We start from the raw sequence: 6,020 nt of genomic DNA on the forward strand, positions 1-6,020 counted from the left end.
GCTCTATGATCAGGAATTCAAACCAGCAGTTTTGATTTAAGGAAATCATACAGTGATTTCCAAGATAATACCGAAAAGCAATTCAGAAATTTATCAGAGAAATGTAACAAAATGATTGAAATAATTAAAAAATCGAACAGAAGATTTATGGGTTTATTTCATGCAATTGTAGACACTCAATTCTATTTTATTGATCTATATGTCTATCCTTGTGCCAACACCACACAGTCTTGATTACCATTATATTGCAATAACTTTTGTTTTCTTTTTTGTTTTTTTTTGAGACAGGGTCTTGCTGTGTCATCCAGGCTGGGGTGCAGTAATATGAGCATGGCTCACTGCAGCCTTGACCTCCCAGCTTCAAGCAATGCTCCCACCTTGGCCTCCCAAAGTGCTGGGATTACAGGCATGAGCCACCATGCCTGGCCCATTGCAGTAAGTTTTGAAATCAGTAAGTGTGAATTCTCCTACTTTGGTTTTCTCCTTCCTTCCTTCCTTCCTTCTTTCTTTCCTTCCTTCCTTCCCTCCCTCCCTCCCTTCCTTCCTTCCCTCTTTCCCTCCTTCCTTCCTTCTTTTTCTTTCTCTTTCTTTTTTTTATTTTTTTGAGATGGAGTCTCACTCTGTCACCCAGGCTGGAGTGCAGTGGCGTGATCTCGGCTCACTGCAACCTCGACTCCCTGATTCAGGCAATTCTCCTGCCTCAGCCTCTCCAGTAGCTGGGATTATAGGCACGTGCCACCACACCTGCCTAATTTTTATATTTTTAGTAGAGATGGGGTTTCACCATGTTGGCCAGGATGGTCTCGACCTCTTGATCTTGTGATCCGCCTGCCTTGGCCTCCCAAAGTGCTGCGATTACAGGCATAAGCCACCACATCTGGCCTAGTTTTTGTATTTTTAGTAGAGATGGGATTTCGCCATGTTGGTCAGGCTGGTCTCGAACTCCTGACCTCAGGTGATCTGCCCGCCTTGGCCTCCCAAAGTGCTGGAATCACAGGCGTGAGCCACCATGCCCGGCTGTTTTTCTTTTTCAAACTGTTTGGCTACTTAGGGTTCCTTGCGATTCCATATGAATTTTACAATCAGCTTATCACTTTCTACAAAGTGGTCAGCTGCTAGAGTCTGCATTGAATCTGTAGATCAGTTTGGGGAATATTGTCATCTTAACAATATCAAGCCTTCTTATTCGTGAATGTGCATTCTTTTTCCTATTCTGTAGATATTTTTGACTCTCTTTAAACAATGTTTTGTAGTTTTCAGAGTACATATTGAAAATTTTTGTTAAATTTATTCCTAAATGTTTTATTCTTTATGTTACTGTAAATGAAATTGTTTACTTAATTTTAGTTTTGGATGATTCATTGCAAGTGTATACAAATACAATTGATTTTTATATATCAATTTACATAATACTGCTGAACTAGTTTATTAGTTCTAATAGATTTTTCACTGGATTCTTTTGGACATTTCCCACAAAATAACTCTAATCTGCAAATTTCCCTAGCTACAGACTCAAGTACAATAATAAATAAAAGTGATGAGAGTAGACATTATAATCTTGTTTTTTTGTTTTGTTTTGTTTGTTTGTTTTTTGAGACAGAGTCTTACTTTGTCACCCAGTCTGGAATGCAGTGGCATAATTACAGCTTACCACAGCCTTGACCTCCTGGGCTCAGGTGATCCTCCCACCTCAGCCTCCCAAGTAGTTGGGACTACAGGTGCCCACCACCACACCTGGCTAATTTTTTTGTAATTTTTGTAGAGACAGGGTTTTGCCATGTTGCCCAGGCTGGTCTCGAACTCCTGGGCTCAAGCAATCTGCCTGCCTCAACCTCCCAAAGTGGTAGGATTACAGACATGAGCCACTATGCCCAGCCTATAATCTTGTTCTTAAACTTAGAGGGAAAGCATCCAACTTTAATCATTATGATGTTTGCTGTGGGTTTTTTGTACTTGCTGTTATCAGGTTGAGGAAGTTCATTTTTATTACTACTTTGTTGAGTTTTAAAAAATTATTATTATGGCCAGGCATGATGGCTCATACCTGCAATCCTAGCACTTTGGAAGGCCAAGGCCAGCAGATCACTTGAGCTCAGCAGTTTGAGACCAGCCTGGGCAACATGGCAAAACTCCATCTCTATATTGAAAAATAAAAATAATTTAAAAATTACTATTATGAAAAGATGTTGAATTTTGTGATATGCTTCTTCTGCATGTGTTGAAAAGACCATATGATTTGTTTTTTGTTCTACTGATATTATGTATTACAATAGTTTATTTTTGGATGTTAAACCAACCTTGCATTGCTGGCATACATTCTTTTTTTTTTTTTTTTTTTTTTTTTTTTTTGAGACGGAGTCTGGCTCTGTCGCCCAGGCTGGAGTGCTGTGGCCGGATCTCAGCTCACTGCAAGCTCCGCCTCCCGGGTTCCCGCCATTCTCCTGCCTCAGCCTCCGGAGTAGCTGGGACTACAGGAGCCCGCCACCTCGCCCGGCTAGTTTTTTGTATTTTTTAGTAGAGACGGGGTTTCACCGTGTTAGCCAGGATGGTCTCGATCTCCCGACCTCGTGATCCGCCTGTCTCGGCCTCCCAAAGTGCTGGGATTACAAGCTTGAGCCACCGTGCCCGGCCACATTCTTTTTATATATTGTTGGGCTTTGTTTACTAGTACTCTGTTGAGAGTTTTGCATCCATATTTATAAGAATCATATTGGTCTGTACTTTTCTCTTTTTATGATGTCTTTGTCTTGTTTTGGTATCAAGGTAATACTGGTTTCATAAAATGAGTTAACTGTCCATAAAATGAACAGTTCACAAAGAATTGGTATTAATTCTTTGTTAAATGTTTAACAAAATTCAGCCATCTGGACCTGGAAGGTTTTTTTTTTTTTTAGATGGAGTCTTGCTCTAAAGGCTGGAGTGCAGTGCAGTGGAGTGATCTTGGATCACTGCAGCCTCCACATCCTGGGTTCAAGCGATTCTCCTTTCTCAGCCTCCTGAGTAGCTGGGACTACAGGCATGCACCACCACACCTGGCTAATTTTTTTTTTTTTTTTGTATTTTTAGTAGAGATAGGTTTCACCATGCTGGCCAGGTTGGTCTTGAACTACTGACCTCAAGTGATCTGCCTGCCTTAGCCTCCCACAGTGCTGGGATTACAGGGATGAGCCACTGCTCCTGGCCTGGAACTGGAATATTTTGTGGGTGGTTTTTTGATTATGAATTAATTACTCCTCACTTGTTGTATGCCTATTTAGATGATCCTATTTCTTCTCAAGTTAGCTTTCATAGTTTCTATGATTCTAGGGATTTGTCCATTTCACCCAAATTATAGAATTTCTAGGCCGGGCGCGGTGGCTCAAGCCTGTAATCCCAGCACTTTGGGAGGCCGAGACGGGCGGATCACAAGGTCAGGAGATCGAGACCATCCTGGCTAACATGGTGAAACCCCATCTCTACTAAAAATACAAAAAACTAGCCGGGCGTGGTGGCAGGCGCCTGTAGTCCCAGCTACTCGGAAGCTGAGGCAGGAGAATGGCCTGAACCTGGGAGGCGGAGCTTGCAGTGAGCCGAGATCGCACCACTGCACTCCAGCCTGGGTGACACAGCGCGAGACTCCGTCTCAAAAAAAAAAAAAAAAAAAAAAAAAAAGAATTTCTAGGTATAAAATTGCACTAGTATTCCTTTATAGTTCTTTTAATTTCTATAATGTTGGTAGTAATGTTTCCTCTTTCATTTCTGATTTTGGTAATTTGAATCTTTTCTCCTTTTATCTTGGTCAGTATAGCTAAAAGTTTGCCAATTTTTATTCAATGGCCTGATATTTTATAATTGAGTTGTAGCAGTCTTTTGTTAGACACATATTTTGCAAATATTTTTTCTTGTTAAGGTTTACCTTTTCATTTTCTGAATTCTGCTTTTTTGAACAGTATTTTTTTTTTTTTAGATGGAGTCTCGCTCTGTTGCCCAGGCTGGAGTGCAATGGCGTGATCTCCGCTCATTGCAACCCCCACCTTCCAGGTTCAAGTGATTCTTCTGCCTCAGCCTCCTGAGAAGCTGGGACAACAGGCACGCACCACCATGCCCAGCTAAATTTTTTTGTATTTTTAGTAGAGACAGGGATTCACCATGTTGGCCAGGATGGTCTCGATCTTTTGACTTTATGATCCGCCTGCCTTGGCCTCCCAAAGTGCTGGGATTACAGGCATGAGCCACCATGCCCAGCTGTTTTGTTTTGAGAGTCTCACCTTGTCTCCCAGGCTAGAGTGCAACGGTGCAATCTTGGCTCACTGCAACCTCTGCCTCCTCCCGGGTTCAAACGATTCTCCTGCCTCAGCCTCCCAAGTAGCTGGGATTACAGGTGCCCGCCACCACATCCAGCTAATTTTTGTATTTTTAGTAGAGATGGAGTTTCACCATGTTGACCAGGATGGTCTTGAATTCCTGACCCCATGGTCTGCCCACCTAGGCCTTCCAAAATGCTGGAATTACAGGTGTGAGCCACCGTGCCCGGGCTGAGTTCTCAGTTTTCTTATGGATTCTTTAGAATTCTCAATATGTACGATCATATCATCTGCAAACAGACAATTTTACATCTTTCTTTCTAATTTGGATGCCTTTTATTTATTTTACTTGCTTAATTGCTCTGGCCAGGACTTCCAGTAGTAAGTTAAATGGAAGTAGTAAGAGCAGGAGTCCTTGCCTTGTTCCTAATTTTAGAAGAAAAGCTTTTAGTTTTTCACTGTTGACTGTATGTTAGCTATGGCCTTTTCCTATTGGCCTTTACTGTGTTGAGATACATCCCGTCTAACCTAATTTGTTGAGATATTTTTTCTTACGAAACGGTGTTAAATTTCATCAAATGCCTTTTCTGCATATTCCAATTTCCAAAAGCTGATGGAGTTGTGCTGCCATTGGGTTTCAGAGCCACATAAAATGATTTTTATCCTTTATTATGTTAATACAGTAAATCACATTAATTGATTTTCATATATTGAACCATACTTGCATCTCAGGGATAAATCCCACTTGATTATGGTATCTGATTATTTTAATGTGCTGTTAAATTCAATTAGCTAATATTTTGCTAAGGATTTTCACATCTGTGTTCATCAGGGATATTGGCCAATAGTCTTCTTTTCTTGTGCTATCTTTGGCATTGGTGTCAGGGTAGTGCTGGCCTCATAAAATGAGTTTGGAAGTGTACTCTCCTCTTCAATGTTCAATTTCCACATATATGTGAATTTTCCAGTTTCCCTTCTGGTGTTGATTTCTAGTTTCATTCCATTTGGCTCAGATAAGATACTTGATATGATCTTCTTAAATTTGTTATCTGACCTTTTCCCCTCAGCTTCAGCTGGCCCTCCTAAACTGTGAATTATCTTAGAAAATACTGTATTTTCAGGAATTAAGTCTAGTGGAGACAGCAGGACTTGAGAGCCAGCCAGATCTAGATAAAATTGTAATTGATCTATTCCCGAGAATATTTTATGTGGGCTTGAGAATAATGTGTATTCTGTTGCTATTGAGTGAGATGTTCTGTATATGCCTGTTAGGTCTATTTGGTCTTCAGTGTTGTTTAAGTCTTCTGTTTACTAACTTCTGTTTATAATTGATCTTCTGTCTGCATGTTCTTTCTATCCATACAGAAAGTCAGGAATTGAAGTCTCCTATTATTGTCTATTTCTCCCTTTAGTCCTGTCAATATTTGCTTTATATATTTTGGTGTTCTTATGTTTGGTTCATATATATTTATAATTGTTATATTTTCCTGATGAATTGACCCATGTATCATTATATAATGTCCTTCTCTGTCTCTTACGGTAGTTTTTGACTTAAAGTCTATTTTGTCCAATATAAGTGTAGCCACCTGACACACTTCTGGTTACTATTTGCATGGAATATCTTTTTCCATTCATTCAATTTCAAACGATGTATGTCCTTAAATCTAAAGTGAGTTTCCTGTAAACAGAATGTAGTTGGGCAATTCTTTTTTTTTTTTTTTTTTTTTTTTTTTTGTT

At 40.0% G+C, this 6,020-nt stretch overlaps 1 long non-coding RNA gene across 1 annotated transcript in view; it reads left to right on the top strand.

The window, feature by feature from the left end:
- Positions 1-350: 350 nt before the first annotated feature.
- The window catches only part of LOC112611871, a 7,844-nt gene continuing 2,174 nt past the window's right edge, over positions 351-6,020 (top strand). The window contains exon 1 of the long non-coding RNA XR_003116790.1: positions 351-435. This is a non-coding gene — a long non-coding RNA (uncharacterized LOC112611871). The remainder of the gene's footprint in view (positions 436-6,020) is intronic.

Source organism: Theropithecus gelada, chromosome 19 (assembly GCF_003255815.1).
Source record: "Theropithecus gelada isolate Dixy chromosome 19, Tgel_1.0, whole genome shotgun sequence".
Classification (NCBI taxonomy): Eukaryota; Metazoa; Chordata; class Mammalia; order Primates; family Cercopithecidae; genus Theropithecus; species Theropithecus gelada.